The sequence below is a fragment of the Poecilia reticulata genome, linkage group LG11 (assembly GCF_000633615.1).
Source record: "Poecilia reticulata strain Guanapo linkage group LG11, Guppy_female_1.0+MT, whole genome shotgun sequence".
NCBI classification, from domain to species: Eukaryota; Metazoa; Chordata; class Actinopteri; order Cyprinodontiformes; family Poeciliidae; genus Poecilia; species Poecilia reticulata.
The window spans coordinates 16,494,288-16,519,721 of NC_024341.1; the positions used below are offsets into that span (position 1 = coordinate 16,494,288).

The 25,434-nt window shown below is 37.7% G+C and overlaps 1 protein-coding gene across 2 annotated transcripts in view; it reads right to left on the reverse strand.

Moving 5' to 3' along the window:
• trps1 (trichorhinophalangeal syndrome I) overlaps window positions 1-25,434 on the reverse strand; it is a 183,355-nt gene that overhangs the window by 134,492 nt on the left and 23,429 nt on the right. Inside the window, exon 3 of one of the 2 annotated variants that reach the window (XM_008422121.2) lies at window positions 18,980-19,143. The exons of the other annotated variant lie outside the window; for it this stretch is intronic. The gene's annotated coding sequence lies outside the window, so the exon portion shown is untranslated. The remainder of the gene's footprint in view (window positions 1-18,979; window positions 19,144-25,434) is intronic. 2 annotated transcript variants of the gene reach the window in all.

Genomic DNA, 25,434 nt, shown 5'->3' on the forward strand with positions numbered 1-25,434 from the left:
CTGGAGCAGTGGCTCAAACAGATCCCAGGAACAACATCAGACATCTCAGTCCAGAAATGTGCAGTTCTAGGCACAGCCAAGATACTGCGCAGAACCCTCAATCTCCCAGGCCTCTGGTAGAGGACCCGAGCTCAGAGGATGAAACAGACCMCCCGCGGAGGGTGAGAAGGGAATTTTTTTTTTTTTTATATATATGTAGCTTCATTAGACAGCTGAGTTTCTAAAATCTTTCTGGACCATTTTAATTCTTAATTACATCATCCCAATGGAGTAACCAATTAAAAATCAAAGTGGATTAATTTACAGTCAGAGTGATACTTCTGTCTGTTTACACTGTTGTGCCATAACCGTACAAACATAATGCTTCACATATTTTTTTAACCAAAACTCTGTCGTTCCCCCTTTACTTGACAGCCAGTGCACTATGTCACAGCTGGAACACGTCAGATTAATATCTGTACGTTTAATAAAAGCCTAAAAGTTTTGAAAACTGCATTTTAAATTCTCATCTAATACGATACAAAGAGTCTTTCAGTGTGAGCTTCTGTGCTCCTATTGTACACAAGGGCTTTAGAGACAGCAAACGGTGGGGGGATTCTAGAGCAAAAAAAAAAAAAAAAGGCAGAAAGGCTGTTGATTTGCGAGCCGAAGTCAGTATGTACAATCTATAAATGCTGAACTGACATATGGACGGACCAGCGGCCAGGCAGCATGTAAACCGAAACCAGATTTACTCTTCACAAGTCATGCTTCCCATTAAACAGTATCTCACATTTGTTCCCGTGGCCTCCTTTCCCTCTTAAATGAAATCTACTCCTTTAAAAAAATCTCAAGGCAACTCAGAAATATAAATTCATTTTATGGAAATTGTCCCATTCTCAATTTCAGTGATGTGATTTAAAAACTTTTGATTTTACTTCAGGTGAGCAGAGATTCAGATATTACGATCCTCTGGGGGGGACGGCTTTTATTTGATCGAGCCGTTCGTGATGGATGACGTTGAGCGTGAAACCTCTTGCCACGAAGAGCCAGCAGGAAATTTATCAAGAAAGATGTAATATGTGAATAAAATCTCCATTATACTTTCATGATTTCATAGACTCCACTTCTGATCCAGACACTGGGATTTTATATTAATGACAATAATTTTCATCATCATGACACTGACTTCTTTTTTTCATATTCATGTGGACTTTTGATGGGTCTTAAGTGTTTTGTGATGGATTTATTTGTTTTTATTTCTCAAAGTTAATTTAGACTTATTCAAGTTTTATAAAATGTATCCATATGTAATAAATTATTAGAATGCTAAAAGAAAGAGAGTGCCCCCATGTTGCTATTTATCCACTTGACTTTCCTCCCACAAAATATTGTTTTCAAAAAGTATCTAAAATCTGTTTGTCTGCATAGTGAACGAATACAACCTTCGCAAAAATGTTATCTTTATATATGCCCTAAATTTGACTTATGTAACTTCAATAACTCCACTGAGAATTAATATTAAGAACAAGTTATGTTATGATTTCAAGCAAAGAAACTGTTTAAATACATTCGTGTATCAAGAATGTTCTTTTGCATGTGTCATAAACATAACGCCACACATAAACAAAGATCTAAAAGTAATTGGCGAATGCACAATTAAGATCATATTGTTTTGTCAAAGTATTAATAGCTGTGCAACAACAATGTGAACAGTGCTGCAACGAATTAAAATATAAATATTTTTAGCAGTATGCACACGATCTCGCATAAATTCAACACATAAATAGTAGTTAAGGTCTGAACATTTGAACAGCTTATGCACATATTCATTCCTTTTAAATTATTGGTCACTTTCTTTTAGTTAGATGCCGATGCAAAATACCGAGGACTCAGTTTAAGTTGTTCATTAATTTCTGTAAAAATACATTTTAACACCAAGGAAGGTCACCAAGAACTCTTAACTGGATTAAAGATTAGTTTTGAGTTCTTAAAGGCTACACAACAGGGGCCTGGTAGAGACATCAACTGCAATAGTATAAATAGTATAAATCTTCAAATCCGAACTTGGAAGTCACATGTTTTACACATTTGGTATGTTGGATATTGTGACATAGTAACAGCTACAGTCAGGGTATGGGTGCTTAAATGTAATCCAAAGAAAAAGGGTAGAAGTGCAACATGTTCTGCTCCAAAATGTAAAACCATGATGTCCATCAAGTCAGATTAGGTGTGTCCCTTGTAGCCAGACAGTTTCCACCTCACATTTTCCAATCTCTCCCAGTTGGCATCTTCTTGGCATTTTTGTGTTTTCTGCTTTGGAAACTCAAGAAGAGAAGGAGCATTTATTTAGACAGGGGCCGGCTCTTGTACATTTCCTCTCCAGAATCAGTCAACTTTTCCAAATCTGGAATCATTTTTTCTCACTTTCTTTTCTCTTTGTTGCACCAAGTACAATGTTTTGTTCACAAAAAAAAAGTTGACACAAACGTTGAATTAAAAAAGGAAAGAACTTTATTTCAAAAAAACATGTAATTGCAGTTTTTGTAAAAAAAATGTGTTTGACAATTGATTCACAATATAAAAGGAAATATTTCAAATGGGTAAAAACATCTAACTAGCTCCCTCCCTCCCCCCCAATTCTGTGACGCTCCATATGTGTTTATTGTTCTGGACAAATACTGGACCTGCTTAAGTTAAAGCATATTGTGTAAATAATCACTCACAGCTTGTTTGATTGTGTTTTATCTGGCCTGTGGCTTCATTTATAAAAGTGTTACTAAACAATTTTAATCAAACCAATGCATATACACTGCATCCAAAACTTCTCTCTAACATCAGTTTTGTTGTTTCTGTGGAATAGGTCCAAACCCCAGTTCATTTGAAGCTAAAAAAAAAAAGAGGAGAGGCAAGCATGAAACAATTGAGAACTTTAAGGAAGTGAAATGATCACACTGACTTAATCTGGTGGGAAGATGATTCAGAAGTGATCAGGATCCCTGATTATGCATCTATTCTTATAATACTTATAAACTGTATATTGCCCTGTTGTTTAAATGGAGATGGGCATTTGTCAATTTCTACATATTTGTGTAATTGATCAACTCTATAACACAATAGACTTGATCATTGTGTTATAGATTGGACAATATCCACGAGAAGCTGGATTCTGTCAACATAAGATTTAGTCTTGAAGCGTACACTCTCTAAATGTATTTTATGAGATAAGCATAGATAAACATAAGACTAGTGCAGGTAAATTCTTGTATTTGGATGTTGAACTACATTAGCAGTGGTGAATGCAGGTCCAGTACAAGTACTGAGTTTGGGTTGTGTTAATGTGACTATTTTTAATTAAATAATCTGTCATTGCCAGGACGAAGTGGGGATCCCATATATGGAGGCTGTTCGCTTCATAAATCCCCACTTTCTTGTTGAAACATTGTTATGAAAAGCCATAAAATCTCATCTTAAATGTACGTGTCTGTGGGCTGAAAATATTCAATAAGGGAATCTTTTGATTCGACCAACATGTGGTATGTTCTGACTGAAAGTAACATTTGAAATTCAAATAGAATATGTGGAGGAAAATATTTTTATGTTTCTTTAATAAGTAAAAACTTTCATAAGTGCTACATGTGCTAATTTACAACAGCGTTGAAGCCTCGGGGAGTTCCAAAGCTTGACGTTTTAAAAGAAAACTCTTTAAAAGGTAATTTTGTGTTCTATTCTTGATAATGTTAGGAATGCATTTTGCAACTCACTGGTGGATTAATGAATTAGCATTACGCACATCTGCAGAATGGCAGGTTTTTCCACTGTTGCTCTAGGCTTGGTTTTTCGGAATTGCAAACGCACACATAAAAAGTGCACTAGATTGTCTGGACAACACCCTTTTGTGAAAAAATTGTTTTTAAATTAGGAATATTAAGTTACAATTCCTTCAATATGTGTTTTCATATTGAATGGGATTGAAATATTCCACATCAAGTCAGGCTCTGTTTACCTTAACATTAAGAACTCACACTGCGCTTAGTTAAGAGAGGTAAATCGGATTATCTTGTTGCGTTACGTCTATTTATTTAAAATGCATTGGACAGTGGGCGGCACTGTGCTTGGTATGCTGTCTTGCAGCAAGAACCTGGTCCTAGATTCAAATCCCACCCTGGGGTCAATTTGGATGGAGACTGGATGTTCTGCTGCATGTGTGCATCAGCTCTCTCCAGGTACTCTGACTTCCTCTCACTGTTTGTAAAAGTTACAGTGGGTTGGTCTCTCTAAGTTGTTCTTAGATATGCGTTTGCGTGTGTGTAGGCGTGTGTGTAGGTGTGGGTGTGTCTCTCTGTGTTGCCCTGTGATGGACCACCAACCTGTCCAGGGTGTACCCCACCTCTCACCCCATGCCCCCCTGAAACTCTGGAAGGATGTGAGGCTATGGACAATGGATAAATAGATGAACTGGATATTTGGCAGGTTATCGAGGCACATATTGTATCAATCACAGACCAGATATGCACAATCTAAACAGACACTTTAACAATGATTGCTAAGCAGCAGGAACTAATAAAGCAAATTATGTTTGGCGTGAAATCATTTTAATGTTTCTGAATGTGTGCTGCAAATAAAGTCTTTCAGTTATCTCCTTTTAATATTAAAACTTGAATCTCTGTGCAAATTGTCATAGATTGTGGAAATAAAAAATAAAAAAATCAGGCTATGATTGGGCGTCATGTCGTAATTTAAACTTTTTGTTGTCCCTGGGAGTAACACTGTCTTGTGTGTCAAAGTAGCTCCAAACATTTTCAGTTTTTCCTTTTTCCTCTTTGTGAATGAAGTGGAGTTACAGGGTGAAATCAATATGGTAGAAGGGCTTTAACCTCCATCCACATGGCTTTATGAAAAGACCATCAGCTCATAATAAGCTCTCCAAGCTACAGTCGATGAAGCAAAGCAACATTTTGATTACCATTTCCTCCACATTATGTGATCCAACAAGTCCATCAAACAAATACACAGGCGGATTAATAAATCCAGACCTCCCAAGACATGAATGTATACATACAGAGCATCAGGTTAAAGTGAACATTCTGTAAACCATGTTGATGAGGGGAACAGCGGCATAATTCTTCAACGTGAACACTCACACACACACACACACATACGGTCATGTGCACACCATCACTACATGTAATGCTTCAACCCTTCCTGAAGACACACGGTCACACATGAATGCAAATCCATATAAACACGGGCTAATGCAGATCCGCAAACTATGGCAAATGCATGTATGGAACAAATTTGATTCATAAATGGGAAGGTCTCCCTTTGAATTCTCACCCTCTCATTTCTAATTGGCTGCGAATGCAGAGTTTGGCTTGTAGGGATTTAGAGGGAAGAGAAGTATAAGCGAGGGCTGAGATCACCATTCAAAGTGATTTGAACAATAGTTGGTGTGTGGAGCTCCAAGGTTGGCAGAGGAGGTATGAGGAGAGAGTCAGCAAGGAAAATTTTGCACATGGTTAAATATCTTTTGACACATACTTGTTCGTTGATGCACATTTAAGATTTTGTTTTGTCTTTTTGACTATTAGAGTATGTATATAAAAAAAAAACCACTTTCATAAGAGTTGCTTTTGTTGACTTTTGATCTTAGTCCTGACAGGAAATGCATCACACTAAGCAGAACAGAGTTGAAGTCATACTATTCGGTATGAACTTTTAGCTTGAAAGTTAGATATTTTCAGTATCAGTCGGGTGTTTAAAATGAAAAAGGAAGATGCAATAAGTTGCGTCACAGGAAACTAATTTCTATGACATGTTCAGACAGTAATCAGATGACAGGAAGACTAAGAAAAGCTCAGCAAAGTTTCTCCGTTTTGTACTTTGGAGAAAAGTGTTAGCTGGTAACAAAAAAAAACAGAATTCTGAGATTAAAGTCAGAATTCTGAGATTAAAGTCAGAATGTTGAGATTAAAGTCAGAATTCTGACTTTTTTCTCAGAATTCTGAGATTAAAGTCAGAACTGTTTTACTTTTTTTTCCCAGTGGCCCCAATCCTCTTCCGTAGTTATTGCATTCAAAATCAGCACAAAATTCTATTTTCAAGGACCACTATTTTCTCAAAATTATCCAATCCCTGAATGTCATTCTTCATAACAGCACACATTAATCAGATATGTGGTGCTAAGACAGCTTGGGACAAAACATTTAAATTCCCTCCATTGATGACGTTTACCGTTTTCTGTAAAAAAAAAAAAAAAAATCAAAAACCATGAATACGCCAGGAGATGCAGTTGAAAGATTATCTTGCATGTTTATAGATACAACAACAATGACTGCACTACCTGGATGTGACAGAGGAAACTACCATGGCTGACCTGGGATCCCATTGGAGGCAGCTGGTCAAAAATTCTCCACTGACTACAAAAAATCTTGCAGTGAAACTTATTCAACACAGCCATTGAGGTTTCAGTTTCCACGAGAAGACGCATGCTAAATGTTGATGAGCTTCCTGACTGAACTCCAAAATATAGCACTACTGATCCAAAAATCCAAGAACAAGTTACTATCAATAAGCCAAAGAGTTTTTGGGATTCTGCTCTGAAGAGCGATGAAGCAAAAGTAAAACCTTTTCCCTTCAACCTGAATTCTACATTATCTTTCTGAGCTTTTTTTCTCTACTCCTACAATTCTTCTCTCCAAATCCTAAAATCAAAGATTGTATATTTATTTTTACTTACCTAAATAAACCACTTAAACATTTATCTAGCCTCTTGTCAGTGTTTTAAACAACTGAGTTACTCTGAAAACATGAAATGCTCCAGCACTGCAATCAATAATTCCTGGAAGAATTACAGGTCAATATATTCTCTCCAATAAACTAAATTTCCACTATTGGCTACATAATTTTAGGTGTATTTACTTGTAAGGATATATTTTATGCATACTGGTGGGTCTCATGAAACTCAAACAAATAAGTGAAAAAAAAATAGAAGTTTGGGATTCAGAGAAACACTATTTCTCCAAGCAAATACTGGACAGGAGCGCTCTGTGTTTTCGCTTTAGGTGTGGCTCGACAGACAGGAAACAGTCCCCTCTGCTTTTAGCTGGGGCCTTACAAAGGACGTGCATGTACTGCATATGTCCATATTTGAGTGTGCGCATCAGTGTACTGTACCCACTGTACCCTGTATCCACTGTACAGTTCTTTACTTATCTGTAAGTAAACAAAATGCTTTGTGCTTCCCCAGTCGTGAGTCACATCCAGCTAATAATTCCAAAAAGTTTATTTATTTAACACCTGCAAGGGGAAAAAAACTCAAAATGGAATGAAAATAAGCTTCCCGAGTCTCTATCGGCCAGCTAACACAGAAGAGCCCACCTATTTCCCCTGAAATGTATATTAACACAAAAAGCACAAATGTTTTACTCTGTTATGTTCTTCTTCATCTCTTCTGTGTTTGTGCGTACATTTGTCCAGAAGGACGTCAAAGTGGTCAGTTCATCTTGGCTGCGTTGCCAAGGGCTGGACCACTGTGGTTTTATTCGAGCTTAGTGCCAGTATGCAGTGTGTGTGTGTGTGTGTGTGTGTGTGTGTGTGTGTGTGTGTGTGTGTGTGTGTGTGCGTGCGTGCGTGTCGACTTGTCCTTAGGCTAAAATGGGCACCGACCACAACAGACAAACAGATTGACTGATAGACAAAAAGAAGAGGAGAAGCTGAGAGACTGACCGCAGAGAGGAGCGAGGGCCTCGCAGTAAAATTTAGCTTCCAAACACAACAACTCACTCCTACACCGGCTTTTTGAACACGGAGGCCTCGGACCTCCACTGGTCTTTTGCTATGCACCTCTGCGGAGATTCGAAACCGTTGTGTCGTTACTCCGTAAACACAAATAGGCTGTAGAGAAAGTTAAACACGTCGATCTGAATTTGCCCAACTTCGCCTCACAACGGCTACAGTACCTTGCAGTAGCGTTTATGTCCAAATATATTTAGATATAAATACTTTCAGTCTTACATAGCAGCCATAAATGTTAGTGAATCTTATTGCATGGAGAAGAAACGCCGTTGTAAAAAAAAAAAAAGAAAAGACATGGCTCTGTGGAAAACTGTGACATGCAACCAATTCCTTTCATTTTTACTTAATTACTGTCATAAACAGACTACAATTCTGTGTAACCTAATCTTAGTCCAAATACTGCGTTCTGTAAAGGCCTCGGGGGTTTAATTAGAGAACAATAGCATTGGGAGGACCAAAGAACAAAGTAGACAGGTCTGGGAGACAGTTGTGAGGACAGTTTAAATTAAAGTTGCGTTTTCTTGACAATATCTTAAGATCTGAACTTATAACAAAGCACTGTTCAAACCATCGTCTGAAAAATGGAAAGCATTTGGGACAATCCCCAAACAGACAGCATTATTCAAAAAAACGGTCAAGAGGACTACAACACAAATTAAAACCAATATACCTCAGGATCACGAGTAGCTTATTGGATTTCACATATTTTTGTGTTGCAAATGGAAAGAGAAGGTCGACACTTGAACTGGTCATTGATCTGAGGTAAATATTCAGCAGCTGATTTAATGAGTTGTAATGTATTTGAGGCCCAACATGTTGCCTTTAATAGTACTTTGGCCTGCATGTTTATTCAATTGTGACGTTAGGAGGCATAGCTAAATTATTACCTTTTACATGGTAATTAGTTACTTAAACATAAAAAAATATATATATAAATTCAATTCCCCAAAACTGATATCATTGGGGGGCGGAGTGAGGGTTCTATTATATTCTCTTGCAATTAATGTCTGTCTCCCAAATATTATCTTATTGTGAAAATATCTCAGAGAAAAATATCTCTGCCCCAACTGGAAAGTGGCTCCAGCCAGCCCAAAAGAAAGTGAGGTCAACAAGTAACTGGGGTCAGGTCCATTATTGTCACTTTTGCAGTGAAGGACTTAGATTATTTTCCTTTTCAGTCCTTAAAAACAGCTAGCTGCCATCACAGCTTGTGGCTTCAGAACTGTCCAGCCACAGGACCAAAACCCGAAAGGCCTCTGTACTGTTAAAGACATTATCTCTTAGAATAACCCTGCAGCAAGTGGGCCCGACAGCATGAGAGAACGAATGGTTGTGTGTGTGTGTGTGTTTATGCATGTGCAGTTGTTTTGACCTGTAGTTAAAGGACTGAACATGCAATCGGCTTTTCTGTGGTGAAGTCTCTGCTTTTCCTCTTTAAGGTTTTGGTGTTGTTTTCAAGCACGACCATCAACCAGGCCTCCACCCCGTCCTCCCTTCCTCTGTCTGATTCGGGGTTTTTTTCTTTTCTTTGTCTCTTCATAAAACTGTTTTTGTACCTAATTTCTGTCCTTTTGATGAGGTTTTATCCACTGTTTTTCTCTCTTTCTTCTCGAGCTCACATTGTCCTAACCATCAACCTCTGTGACCTTGTAGACGGGCCCTCTTTTATTGGGACACCACTCAGCTTCAAGGGAGGACAGCTTCTGCATCTAGAAGAGCTGCTTATACCGGCGATGCTCTGGTTCAACTAGGTCAATCGCAGCGGTGCCAAACAATGCCCACTTTCAGTTAATGTTAGAGTTCAAAACAAGGTCTCGTTTAGTTTTCTGTGAGAAACGTTCTTGGGATTTATTGTACTTCGACAATTCAGAACAGTACTCAACTTTAAATACAGTGTTACATGTCTAAATCTGTATTTTTGCCAAGCATCAGAGGATAGTTTATGGGAGGCTACAGACTCACAGAGAACATAAAAAAAAGTATTCGGTGTAAAGGAACATTTACTTCTGTGGCGCTATAAGCCCATGGTACTTGCTTTAAAAGGACAATTTGGGTGCTTTTTTCATGAACTAGCAATGTGTCTACAGGTTCTAATTGAATAGTATAAATCCCAGCTTTTGCTTTTGGTTTCTTTTTTGAATAAATAAACATGAACATTAAATGAACTCTACGTGTAACGATATAACTAAGTCTTCTACTTTGATCTTCAAAAAAAAAGAAAGAAAAAAAAAAAGAGACTCATCTCCCTGTTCCCAGCAACAAGCAGGGGTGCAATACACATGACTAAAGACAACAGAAAACCAGAGTTTTACTGAAAGCTTGTGTTTCTATAATATGGTGCTTGTGCATCCCAGTTTCAAATGCCACCCTGGGAAACGCCCCGATTGCTCATGCCCTTACTTCCCATTAACAGTACTGGTTCTCAGATTGTGTTAATCACTTGGGGTTCCTTTAGGGGATAAACTGCAGCATACTGCTGAAAACCTTTCCACCTATATGTTCCTAACAGGTCTGTGAGCTCTTGTGCTCGGGGTGAGCTGGTTGTGCCACATAAGGGGCTGAAAACTGAAGGCGACTGAGCCTTTCAGTTGTAGCACAAGGACTCTGGAAGTCACATTAAGGTTGGGGACTCTGGATTTTCTGAATTATGCAGATGTGAAATGTTTTGAGTTTTTTTCTTTTTTTTGGAAAGTGCTCTTATACCTGAAAGGAGATGTATAAAAATAAAAGTAATAAAATATTCATAAAATATTACTAATGGTTTTTACTGTATTGTTTGTATGTTAAATTTGAACTTAGTTGTTGTGTGGTGGCTGACAGGGAATAAAGAACAAGCATTGGAGGTTACTGCTGTTAATGCATTGTTCCAAAGGAAAACATCAACTTAATTGTGTTACAGTTTCAAGCCGCAAAACCAGTTAGATTTAGTTAATTAATGTGCTCAATGACCCTGCAAACTACTGTTTGAAATATAAACAGTACCTTTAATACACTCAGTCATTGTCACTGAAATAAGTTGAGCGAAAGATTAAAAGAGACTGCTAGAAGTGCTTTTTTTTTTTTTTTACTGTTGCTCCGTAACTTGTGCATGGAAGGCAGACATGTTGGATTTGGAGGTTGGTTAACAACTTGAGACTTTTCCCACTTCAAGTCCCAACTTCTAGAGAATTTTCTGTCATTCTTTTCATCTTCAGACTTGCAAAAGTTCAAAATATTTGTTAAACTGGAAAAAAAATTACACCATACTCCTAACCAACCAACCAACCAACCAACTAATGGCAATAGACAAGACTTTTATCTCCAAGTCCGGTTGTATTACTCTTTAAAAGCATCAGTTTGTATTGTTTTACCTGGAAAGTAGCAAGTATTTACTGAGGTAATACTTGGTATGAAAGGGATGCTGAAATAGGATTAGCTCCATCTTCGGTTAACTTTATATTAACAGAAAATTGACTTTTCTTGCTAACGTTAAAAAATCTTTGTCTATAAAAACAGACGTTGGGGATTAATTTACTTATTTCATGGAGTCCCCAGATAACGCGCGTCCCATGCGAATAGGGATGTAGTCAAGATATTCCTGCATCATTAAGCTGCAAAATAATAAATCCTCTCCATTTCTTTTCCGCAAAGTAAATAGTCTGAGCGTTTAACCGCGAGCTTGAACACAGAAAGACATTAAAGTGTGTCTACTTTGTAATTTTGGCTCCGCTCATATCTCTTTTTTTTTTTTATCATGCATTAAAGGTGGATGTGTTGCCAAACAGTAATCTGAAAACTCCCCACTGTACAGTGCTTTGGGATCGCCACGTGAGCTTCCAAACCTTTGGCAGGTGACAGCGGAGGAATGCCGCATGAAGCGATGAGGGAGAGAGATGAAGTCATGCAGCGGCTAAATGAAAAACGGGGATTATTAAGATCATAGTCCCAGAAGTAGATGAGGATGAAGCGGAAAGAAATCAGTGATTACAGATGACTGGATCAAAAATGAAGATGAAAAAAACGGTTACAAAAGGCTGAAATGGAAAAATCTGGGAAAGAGAGAAGAGAGTGATTCAAGGGAGGAGAATGGAGATGATGAAATAGGCAGAAGCTCACAAATAAAAACTCCAAAAAGCTTTGAAATCAAACTTGATTTATTTACGCAAGGAGAATGAGTAGCGCCTGTAAACTGGTGACGTTCGTACAAAAAAAAGAAGCAACAGCTGGGAAGGAGCCTACAGGGAAATCAGAGCTCTGACTGACATGCACTCAGATGAATTAAAAGCTGTGCATCAATGTGCAGGTAACTTTGTGCAGCTGTGTGTGTGCATATCCTTCCTAGTAAACAGAATGGAAATTAATGGGGGAGAAAAGAAAAAAAAAAAGTTGAACATTAAAATTCATGGTTACACCAGGAAAGCTTTAGATTTCCCGCTGGTTAAGTGGAAGAAAAGATGTTCTGTCGAACTCGCCGTGTGTACCACAAGCAAGGGATCGGAATAACAAAGAGAGTGTTGTTTACTGTCCCACAAGAAATACAAACTCAAGACTTTCTGCCATAATATATATTCCAATGTAATGGGAAAATAAGAGTTGAAAGACAGAGGAACTAAACGGCACCATCTAAGAACTTGACTTTATTTGTGTAGTTCATATCATGTTTTTTGACTAATTAATTCCTTTGGTGTTCATCAATTTCTTTTGGGACAAAAAATTACAATTACCTATTTGATATTTGCTATCTTAGTGATGTGTTTATGTATTTCAACAATCAGAAACGCTAAGTTTTATCCCCTGGCCTTCGTGATCTTGAAAAAGAGACCTGAGGGTACGATGGGTCGAAGATTACAATTTTTCTACTAAGGCATAATTTTCCTGACATTTCAGGATATTTCTAATTAATTTTTAGATTTTTTTTTGTCCTTCTGTTATGAAATAACAAAACTATTAAGAATCCAGAACATTTTTGTTGCCAATATTTTCTACTCGTTTCCTTGTCTCTGCTGTTTTACTTTACTAATTAATTCTCTGCACAAAGGAGCAAATACAAATTTATAGTTAAGAAAATAAAATCACAAATTAAAACAAGTTTAACAGCAATAAAACATGCCAGACCCAGTAAAAGATGCAAATAGTAAAATTTTTCAACGTTAAATCGGGTTAAAGACACAAATGATTCACTCTTATACAGCTCTTTTCAGTTAATTGCAATATTATTGAAAGATTTATCTATTTCAGTAAGCAGCTCAATTTACTAAGTGGAAAACATTATATTGATTGATTACACAATAATTATGATGATTTTTCACTGACGGCTCATGAAAACCCAACATTTGAGATCAGATTATTACATCAAACCAAAACAATAAAAATTTTTAAGACAGAAATAAGGTCCTAATGAAAACAACGACTTCTTCGTAGAAGAACGAATGATTCCTAGCATCATCAATATTGGATAAATACCTGGACGGCTTTAACAAATATCTTAACTTTTTTTTCTTTTCCAACCTTACATAGTGTTTTATTTCTTCAAACTTAGTCTATCTGTTGAATAACTTCTCTCTATTTATCTTCACATCTTCTCCACCTTGTACTGCAGCATTTCATCCCTGCATGAACATCCATTCATTCATCTGTCCATTATTTCCAGCCAGACATATAATCCTTCAAGCCATGGCCGCAGGGTATTTGCTCGTACACAAGTATTCACAATCTTATTCAGTCATTGCTTGAAGTTCAAAAGCTTAGGAAGGTTAGGGGCATAGATCAACCGATGAATGAAGATCTTAGCCTTGAGGATCAGCTCTCTCTAACAATGCGACTGTAGCTTCATCAGTGCAGAGTGAGAACTCAACGTCTCATAATAACTTTTAGCAGTACCCATGATCAAGTTGCACAGAGCCAGAAAGGGCAGTTTTGCACATTCAAACTGGGTAGAAGGACGTCTCAAATGTGTCTTGTAGGAGGAAGGCAAAGGGCCAAGGCCTTTCAGCCCTTAAAAATGAAACAGTTTAGAAGCAGACTTCTGTCTTAAAAGTATTTTTACTGGCACAAACAGTCCTGTTTGAAAGAGGTTTCATTTGGCATCACGTTCAATTATCCCTAATGCTAATTTACAGAAAGCCTGAGAATCACTTTATGGCGTGACTACAAACATTATGCTCAATTTCACAAAGATCAGTTGATGCTTGATCTATTTGTCTCATAAATATACAGAGGTGGAAACAAACCAAGGATGTATCTGTCACTATTGAAGCGTTACAGTTTACTGTGCAATATATTTGACCCATTCCTAGAACGGGTTATGGTGGGGAATGACGACAAAATGAAAGCCATATATAAGTTTTCTCTCACTCTAGTAATGTGAACTACTTTATAAAATTCTGGTGAAGTAAATTAAGTTGGGGGTCGTGATATGGCAAACGTTCAAGGGGAATGACTTTCTTTGTGCGACACCATAGGTGTAGGAGCATGGGTGAATGAAATACAAGTTTCTCCTCTCAAACTTCACGGATTCCTTTGCAAGTTGGTTCGTCGGCTATAAGAAGATATTTCACCTTGAATGTTTAAATCCACAGCCAAGTTGGGCATTTATTTTGGATTTCGCTCCTTTTTAATGAAAAATACTCCCACAGTTTATTTACTTTTTTTGTTCATCCCTTTCACAATCAGAACTAGAGACTCACTAAACAAACCCATTAGTGCGGAAAGCTTAAAAGCCTCTCTGTCACCTGAGAGGCTGCCGAGTTGCTGGCATTGATCATCAACGTTTGCAAGTCCCTCGCTCGTAAATTAGAGCCACTTTGCACAAAGCCATCAAAATATTACTGATTGCACCTTTAACATCAGCCACCAACCACCATTAGCATGTATGAACCATAAATCCTATCAGCGCAGTACGGGATCATTTAGCACTTTCACATCAGCTAAAGATAGTGTTGCACATTAGAATGAGCTGGGTGGAGAGAGGATGAGAAAATAATGACAGAGATTAAGCTTTAGTCACAGTGTGTTTGTACACACAGGAATTTAGTTATTTAGGTTCAACTCATATGCACACAAATATGCATGTACATTAATGACTAAATGTATTCAGCCACTTACAGATCTCTTCTGCTTCTTTCGTTTTAGGGAGCATTTTTCATAAAACATAAAACAAGTGAAATACAAAATAAATGCCCAACTTCACTGTGGATTTTCAAGATGAAATATCTTTATAGCTGATGAACCAGCTGAAGTTGTACCGAAGAGATCCACGAAGTCTGGATAGAGAAACTCGAGTTCTAGGCTAAATATTTCTGTCACCCATGAACCTATACACCAAGAAAGTCGTACAAAACAAGTCACAGACCCAGAACGTGTCTCACACTTGCATGTTTCAGCTCAAATACATTTTATTATCAGACAAAGATAACTTGAGTAAATAAAAAACAGAATATACAAATGACTACATCATGTACGATAACAAAAATCTTTTCAAATCAGCCTGAAAACGTATTAGTCCCAAGATTTAAGACAAACCCAATTATAGCTTCAGAAAACAACTTGAGAGATTTAAAGGCACTTAAGACATACATACTTAAAAACCTATAATTTTTTTAGAAGGTGTGTGTCCCATTATATCAGATGTAAAACTAGCACAGCGTTTTAGAAGAACATAGTAAATGTCCTGAAATTGTACAGTGATTTATCAAGTCCAGAGGACCTCAAAGTGCTTCACACTGCATTCAGTCATTCACACACACACACATGCACACACGCACGCACACACATTCCCACGCTGTTGGTGCTGAGCTATGCTGTAGCCACAGCTCCCTGGGGCAGACTGACAGAAGCCAGGCTGCCACCAGGCCCTCCAACCACCTTGCCCAAGGATATAATAACTGAGATAGACGACGAAGTGGGGGTTCAAACCGCAACCTGGTTACAGGATAAACTACTACCACCTCAGCCACCTTCGCCCCCCCACCCCTTACTGATCATACTGAAAGTCAAATATGGTTATGATCTGGGGATGCATTCCATCTTCAGAACCTAGACGGCATAAAATCAGCTCTCTATCAGAATATCCTGAAGGGGAATTTAATTTCTGAACATAAGCTCAAGTGTACGTCCCAATGAAAAAGTTCATTGGCAGCAATTTCAGGAGGAACGATTCTACAAGGAAAAGTAGGTAAAAACCCTCAGTGAGGTAAAACAAGTTGCCAGTTATTAGGATGTTTGATGGCAACTGTCGCAATCGGTGGAAGTAGATAAATTTAGGCTCGGTTTAGTCTGAATGCCTCTTTTCCTGTAAATCCAAGTTATTTTTGACAATAAAATTTGTTGGAATATCTAAAACATGCAAATGTGGCAAAAAAAAAAAAGCAGAAAAAAAATTGTATATGGGCACAGTCTATGTTCACACAACATATTTTGTCAGCCAGTTTTTCCCTTTCGTTTTTGTCATTTTCTAGAAGTCACATCATCAAAAATGCTAATGGCTGGCTCACAGACTATCTGATCAAGGATTTCTGTGTACAAATTTTCTCGTACGTTTGCCTGCGTGCATGTCGATAAATCATATGTGATTATGATGATCAGGCAGGCAGAGGAGTGAGCGATGAGAAGGAGGTAGGAACCGAGTCTGAAAAACACACACACACACGCATGCACGCGAACGCGCAGAATGACAGGTGAAGGAAGGATGGAGGGAACCGGAGAGAAAGAGGGGTACAGTGGCATTACAGAGGTCATATTTCATCGCAACAAACCTCCAGCACTCAGCTGAAAAATGATGACTCTTCAGTAACATTAAGTTACTAATCACTCACCCACATGGCTTGTATATGTGTCTGCTTGCTTGCATTTGCTTTTAAAGACTGTATAAACATCAACATCCTAATAACTTATTTCACAGTCGTGTTTGTGTGTGTGTTGGGTTGAGGAGGGAGGTGGTTGTTTCATAGGCTTCAAAATGTTTTTATGGTTATGCATTTGCACCCTCATAAATCTAATCCACAATAAGCAGGTTTGTTTTTCTTTAATTTCACAAAAACTCATATTTTCTGAAAACAAATCACAGTTGCTTTTTATTGGACATATATTACTTGCAAATGTGCAGTTTTGTTATCTTGAATCAACAGCGTGTCGCGACTGTCTGTTGGTTTTCTATCACTCTTCTACAAGCAACATGTGAAAGATGATTTAATTTTCACCCAAAACAATGATCAATCTGATTAGTGATGTTGGACTGCTGCTTTCCTGCTCTGAAGAACTGATATTTTACACTACTTTCAATTATTGCTTTACTTTTTTCAGCCCGTCTTGCAATTTCTGTGTGTGTTTTTTTGAGCAATTAATTTAAATCTAATGGAAAGGATTTTAAGGCGTTCAATAAAAACAGGAGATTTGCAGCTTAAGTCTGTGAATATGAAGGACATAATATTGCAGTGTTTATTGTTAGTGCAGCAAAATACCCATGAAGGTCTTTCAAATATTCCCTCTGAGATTTTGCCGTTTTAAAGAAGCAGGAAACTGCTTAGCTAAGACCAAAGAGAAATCTTCAGCTAATTGCTCTTAATAATTTTTTGTATCCGTCTGTCAAGCTGTAAGTCCTCAGTATTTTTCATCTCTGTGACAAACTGTAGGGAAAAAACCGTCTGAAGATCTAGTCATATTAGATCTTTGTTAAGTTGTCTGTCATGTGCAGATGCAACATTGGTTTCTCCCTTAAATTTGCAGCCTTTTGTGTACGAATAGTTATATATACATACACAAACAAATTATTTACATCTCTGGAGAAAAATGTGTAAACATTTTTGAGATGAAGTCAGAAGTTTTTATTGCAGTAGCAAGACCTTGTTAAAATTTTACAATACCTTAGCACTAAGGAAGCAAAAACTTGTCTTAAATTATAGGTACAGCATTTCTTGGTGTCTTTTCTGTTAATACTACATTCCCATTTTTGCAATAGGATCACATGTACACTGCTTTTGTTCTGACTTATTTTCTCTTCTAAAGAGGTTTCTATTGGATTTATGTCTGAAGAATTGGTTGATTTTGTGTCTGGTGAACAATTGCTGTATTGATTCAGCTCTATGCTTTGAACCGTTTTCCTCCTAAAAGACTCGGTGATAATCCATTTTCATATTTCAGCCACGATGTTCATGAATACGTGTGCTTCAAGAAAGTTTCTGGGACCTTTGGAAGAAAAGCAAACTTCACTTCACTAAACACTGAGAATGACGTGATTAATCATTATTGGATTTTTTTTTTTTATTTGAGGAAAAATGTTATGATTATGTTTGTAATGACAGGAAAGGTTTTCTTTTTGGGGTATTTTATTTTTTTTGCATTCCTCCCAAACAACTTGGCAATTACATAGAAGCCCAAATTTTTTGCGTTTCTGAAATTTTGCTGCCATGTTTCTTCTGATTGGAAGTCATATTAAAGCTTTGGAGTTGCTCAGCCAGATGTCTGAATTTGTTGAAAGTGCAAAACATCGGGGTGATGGCAAGAAGATCTTGTATCCTAACCAAATAAATCTTCAAAATACTAGTCGAAACATGCAATTTGGTACTGATTATTTAGAAGGGTTTAAACAATGTCCAACATTTACTTTTTTTAATAAAATACGAATAACCTTTCAAGTTGTTCAAAATTGATTTTGCAAACAGTGTTGTATATTTTTTTTTGGGAGATTCCCATCTCATTTTCTAATGAACACAAACCTAAATATGCCAGAGGCACGAAAAATGTTGGTCTTTGATGTGAGAGCTTCTAATGGTTTCTCTGGGAATTTAGAAACCCCAAGTTGCCACTTTTTGCTGCAGTTGTCCAAATGTGAGAGTTTGGGTCCACATCCAGCCTTGTTTGTCACAGTTCCAGTTGTTTAAAGTGTTCTTTTCTTTGATAATTTATTTTGTTGAAGCCATTTCGCGACGTATGAAGATGGATACACATGTGTACCTTACCTGAATTACATATTCTCTTATCTCTCCCTTTTACAAATGTCTCCAAGAATAATTGACCACTTTGTCAAGTTACGTTAATACTCCACAGGGAAAAAAAAAATAAAAAATATAGATTACAGATTAGACGCTCACAGAAACTCTGATGAACTTAGAAAAATATTCTGTCCAATGAAAAGGGAATTTGCCCGTTGACATTTTAAGATATTACCACCAGGGGTAAAAGCAGATTTGTGTGCTTGGGTTTTTATTTCTTGATAACTTGCTCTCACCTTCATCAGTGTTAAGCCTCCCCTGGTTCCCCCCCAACAAAGCTCCTCTTAAATCAACTCCAGCAGATGCCGTCGGTTCCCAATTCCAACGGAGTCTTCCAGTCCACAGCTCCAGGGGAGCATTTGTGTTGCAGTTGTGCGGCTCACCCTGAGGTTTGACCTTCCTGTTGAGGAGGTAAGGAGTAAGATAAATACGTCCTCTGGGGATCATTAAAGTAAATATGAAACAAAAGCAGGCAAGGTTGTCTGTGTCCAAAAACACAAACCCCCGCAGAACGTGTTCAAGATGCCGGGGAGGTGCTACGGGGTTACACATTCACACTATGCAGACAGGACTGCATTCTGCTACTTTTTTTTTGTTGTTTTTAGCTTTTTTAAGTTCATCTGCCCAGAACTCTCTGATGACCGAAACTATCTGCTCCAAAGCCGACAAGCACAGATTTCATTCTGCTTAGACTCGACGTATATGTGGATATACGAGTGTGGTTCTCTGTGCATGTTTGTGTGTTTGAAGTCTACATGCGTGCACTTTGGTGATGACAGCTGCTGATCAGGAACCTGTGTGTTGATTGCAGATTAGGTATGTGAGAAGGATGTTGATAGTGTGTCTGTGTGTTGATTGCACACCGTAGATATGCGCGTGTGCTAGCGTGTGCGTATACGTGCGTGTCACCGCATGTGTGTGGCCGCTGATTGCAGAGTAATGCAGATCAGATGAAGCAAGAAATCGGCATTTTGGCTCCATCAATCATCTCTCAGTCCCTCTCCTCTCACCTCCATCTCGCTCTTTCCTTCGTTTCTGGTTCATTCATTTTCTCACCGTTTCATTGCCCGTGCTTCTATCTTTCTTTCTCTTTCCCTTTCTCTGAAACACTCTCATGATCTGCCTTTGTGTTTTTCACACATGCTTTGGCTCCTCTTTTGAATTTGCAGGCATACTGCAGAGATTTCACGGAGCTGCGCCTCACAAGTACAGGTGACATTTTTAACTTTTTCAGCACTTTCTCAGGGAGAAGAAGAGCGCACAACAAACTACACAAAGGTCACTTTTGCAAATATCAGAAGGCTCCAGATAAAATAAGAAGGTGGTGAAATGCATAGATTTGATAATGACTTCAACAAACCTCTAAGTTTAAGATAAACTTAAAGAATGTTGTGAATTTAAATTGTAAAGCAAAATAATATATTTTTTTATTTTATCAGTAATTCTTTAAGGGTATTTCTCATTTCACCAATAATAAAGTCAACCAAACTTTTACATAATTTGCTGACCTTGACTTTAAAGGTTTGATGCAAGAACTCAATGTCACCAAATTATGTAAAGTATAAATCTGAACATGCATAGCTTGTTCTAAATTGCATTTTGACAATTTACAACATATAAAAATGTTACATTCTTATCAAAATTTTGCATTTCATTCAAAAATGAAAATATTTTTTGTCATTTGAAACTGCTATTTTAAGTACAAAGTAAATTAAAGCATCATGAAGAAAACGACCCCCAACACATCAGCAAAGCTACAGCAAGATCAGTGAATTACGGTGTTACAATGGCCCAGTCAAAGTCTGAACCTCAACTGGATCGATGTGTTGTAGTTGGACTTTAGCTATGAATAATGAATGCCAACAAAACTCCATGAAATGAAGTGATGTTGTAAAGAAAACTGGGTCAATAACAATGACAACAGACAGCAATGTTCATCTTTTTACACAAGATCTGTGTTTTTGTTTTGTTTTTTCCCCATCCTTCAAAAGCGCTCGCTGTCAAGCATAATAAATTTGAGAAAATTCAGATGCCTCCCTAATGATGTTTTATGTTGGATAACATCTATAAATCAACATTAGCCCGAACTTTGGGGTAAAATTGTCACCGGCAAACTGGTGCAAGACACAGAAATGAAAACACATTCTCAAGGGAAGAGAGAGAGACACTTATCGCACACAGAGACACACACATGCACACAAAAGGAAAGATAAGGACGGTATAAAGGCAGATAAACAAGGGCAGGCGGAGTAATTGAAAACATTGCCATTTGGTATTTGGGATGATGATACACGAGTACCGCTGCCTGCTGGCCCTTCCAGTGAGTACTTAGAGGTCAATCCGGAACATTGCAGAACATTCCTCCACACTCTGATGGGAATCCCAGATCTTACCAGCACAGCTGTCAATTATATCCAGATTTTTTTCAACTTTTACTGGGGCCTCCATGCCACATCAATGCAGCAATACCATCCCTTCATCTATCTCTGTCCCGTCCCCTGTCCCTCCTTCTTTTCTTTTTTTTCCCTCTTCCCATTCTGGCACAATAGCAAGAACAATGCCAGGGTGCCACCACATCAAACACCATTGAGGGAGACTATTAGAGGGGACAGACAGAGAGCGAGGCAGAGGGAAAGAGAGACAGGGAATTACAGTGCGGGTCGAAATCTGATTGTGCATCAAAGCAGAACTGAGGGGAAAAACTTCCTCCTTAAACTGATTATATATCCATGAGAAGAAAAACCACAATGTCTCTCTCTCTCTCTGTGTGTGTGTGTGTGTGTGGATGTGTCGCTGTTTTTCTGTGTCTGTCTCATGGTGCCAACTGTCTACACGCCACCAGTGTCTACTTTTGCACGTTGCTATCAAAGCCATTTCTGTGGGATCGAGTCTTGCCATCCATTCTGTTTTTGCTTCTTTTTTTCTTAAACACTTTACTGTAAGCCGTGCTTATGAGCAGCTTAATTAGGTTTTCAAAAATGTTCTCTAAGTGAGACTTGACATGTGTTTTTCTTGGCAATTTGAACCATATTTATTGACACAAGCAGTGCCAGTTTAGACGGGTGAAGCCATATTTTCCCCAGAAGAACCGTTGGCGAAACAGCAAATTGTATTTCATGGAAAAGTGCATTTTCTTTTATTTTCATCAGGGGAATAAGCAGCGGACTGCACAGTGGCATAGTTTGTACAACTATCGACTTACAGTGAGAAGGTACTAATCCCAGCCGAGGGTCTTTCTCCATGGAGCTCCCTCAGTCACTATTATGCAAGTAGGTAACTTCATTGCTAACATCCAATCTACTCATCCATCCATGCATCCAATCCATCATCACCTTCTTATCTGAGAGAGCTGTAGAGGGTGGAGGTGAAGCAACAACCCTTGGTTCAGATCCAGTTCTATAAAAGGCCCAGTCAAAGTCTGGAGCTAAATCCAACTGAGAATCTGATGGCATCAAAATCACTGTCCACCGATAGACTCCGTCCACTTTGATTGACTACTGTGAAAAGAATAATTTGGCCCAATTTTTAATCTCTAGATGTATAAAGGTGGGAGAGACAACGCCCAAAAGACTTGCACCTGTAAATACAAATGTATAGAGCTAAAGATAAATACATTCACCACTTTTCAATTATGCCTGTCTTGTATTTTTAAGTCATTCACTATTTTTTGTGGATCTGTCACATAAAATCCTAAATAGTTTTGCAAGTCAGAGAAATACAGATCCATTCAATGAATTCAACTATCATTCCAGTAACTCAATCTATGAAGGAAAACACCTTCCATTGATTATTTCCCTTTATTTATGTTATTTGCAATGATTTTATGCTGACGTCTAATGAAAACAAGACATTTAAGGTTAGAACATAACCCTTAAAAACATTTTAATGGAAAACATGCTTCACACCTGCTTAAAGATTGTAATTTTCAAGTAGTACTTTCAATCCTATAAACCGTCAGCTCTCGCAATCCAATTTAATTAACCTGATCTCCACAAGTTACTCAGTTCAGTTTATTCGTGTTGTACCGGTTCACAGCAATCATTTATCCATCCACTTGTTTCTGTTAACAAACAACATGAGCTGGAAACGGGGTGCCAAACCTAATTCTGTCAATTAAACACAAACAGAAAGCAAACATATTGAGAAGTTCTCAAACACAGAAAGTTGTCAGTTTATCGCAAACATATGGAGACGCACAGAGACGGGCTTTTTGTCTGCAAACCTCCCTCATCCATCATCTTAGCTAATGTCATATGGGTAAGCTGTCTATGACGACACATGATGTTCATTTATCATCCGTCTTCAATGCGCTCAGTGTACGCACTCCATTCTCATCCTTCTTCTTCCTTGTTGATGTGAATCAGTCTTGGCCTCGTCTTTCTTTTTTTTTTATCACATTAGAAAGCCGTGTGAAACACACTTTTCATTTGGTAATTATGTGCATTACTCTTGTTTATCTTAGTGCTCATGCATATATGAATAAAAAAATTTTTTTATAGCTCCGTCGGAAAAGTTTATTAACAAGACAAATGGATTGATTGATCACAGGAATCAGGAGAGAAGAGGAAAACATATATCAAAGAACGCACATGATTCATGCAGAACAAGCAAACAGCCTGGTTTAACTAGCATGTGTGTGTCATTTGGATTTCCTGCCCTTACTCTTTTTTTTTCCCCAAACATCTGAATCAAAGAACTCTTTATTTGTTAATGTTTGTGAATGTTAAAGCCGAACAATTTTAGAGCCGAATAACTAATTTTACTCGTCACTGGAACTTTCCTGCTGAGACGCATATTTTCCTGCCTTTCTTCCCTGATCATTTTAATTAATCGCAGCCTTTGTTCCCAATTTACACATGCTGCAAACATTTGCAACTTAAAAACAAATATGTATAAATGGGGGGCGGTGATAAAAATTCGTTCTTAAGACATTCATCGACAAAATAGTCAGTTTTTCCCCTCATTTTCATTTTTATCAAAATGCTCAAGACGTCGGCTGATAACATTTTGACACCTTAATAGCCTCTTTCGTTGTAATGCTAATGAGATGGCCTTACCATGAGTGCTAAATCTTCAAAATTAGTGCTTTGGTGTTTGACTTGAAGAACAAGAAACAAAGTAATTTCTCAGATCTCTTTTAAGTGGCTTGCTCTCTGCTTTAGTGTTTTTTTTTCTCTCTGACTGAACCATATTTTACTAATTTAGAGGGGGTTTGTTGTTCATGTCATCTCCATCAGCCAAACCCTCCCCATCAAACTCCATCCACTCTTTTGTTTCTTGCAGCCTTTTTGTTTGCCATGTCAGACTTATTTCTCTCTCAACCTTTTGTAGTTGTAGATATCCTTTTTGAAATGCTTTTTAACGGTGCAAAAATATAATTACTAGGCGGATATCTTTAAATGTCTATCAAAATAAATAATTCAAATTAAAAATAAAGTAACGGAATGGCACACTTACAGTGCGGTGCTGGAAATGTGTTATTTTTTTTGCAACTTTACTGCTGAATTTTCTCTAATTTTTAATAAATAAATAAAATGCATCTTGTTTAAGAAGAGATTGTACCAGTTGTCTCTATGTTTTATGTGACAGACCAAAACGAAGCAGTGCAGAGTTGTTGAGTGGGGGGAAACCCAAAATTAAGTAGTTGGGTTTATTTCCTCCCTGGAAATACATCTGCAAATCTTACATGGTATGTCTAAAGTTTTGACCGTCTAGAAACTGACAATTTTACAATTTCTTCTTTTACAGAAAGACTTTAGTTCCATCAGAGAGGATGTAGAATATCTGAACATCCATTTTCCCACCTTTATATTTGCAAGTGGCTTTCTAACACACAAACAAACTGATCGAAATTATTCATTGTGGCTTTGGCTATTAGTTTAAACTGTCCTGTTGGAAGATGAACCTCCACTAGAAGGTCACCCTGAAGGATTGCTCTATATTTAGTTATTTTGTCTCATCAACTATGAACAAATTTACTCTCCCTATAGATAAGTCACCTCCACAGGAAGAAGCTGTCACCACCATGTTTTATGCTGGGAACGTATAGTGTTCGCTGTGTGATCTCTATAAGAAGATTAAATTTCCACCAGATCCCAGACTGAATCAATTTTCCCCAAAAATAAAAAAATAATAATAGTTGAATATTTCTAAATCAAGTAGTGCTCTGATTTAGAGCACTACTAAACCGGAGCCCTTTATTAAAACTAAAATGTGCATCAAAAACGTATTAGCTAAGGAGGGTGAACACTTACTTAAGTTTTCAGTCTTTTCTTTTCTCCTCTTAAACAATTTATGGAGTTTTAATTACAGTAAAACTCTGAAAGGATAGACGTTGGTGTCATTTTTGTGTATCGCTGAATAACAGACCATTTAACATCTGTGTTTAGAGTTTTTCTATCCGCTAAGTGATGATCTCAAGTACATAATGCTTCCATTGAGAATGCCTGGCCAGTCCATGTCTCCTAAAATCAGCTTTAACAGTTGCAGAAACTTTGACAGACTAAACTTTACTTGCAATTCTAACCTGAGGTTTTTGTATGAAACCTCAAATATCCCCTCTGTGTATATCCTGCCTTCCTCCCTTTCATCATTATCTCCATTCTTTTATTTTCTTACCAGCCACCCAACGCTATCATCATCCTCTCTATTGGTCAGAGGAGTGACACCGATATGCAGACTGGGTTTGTGC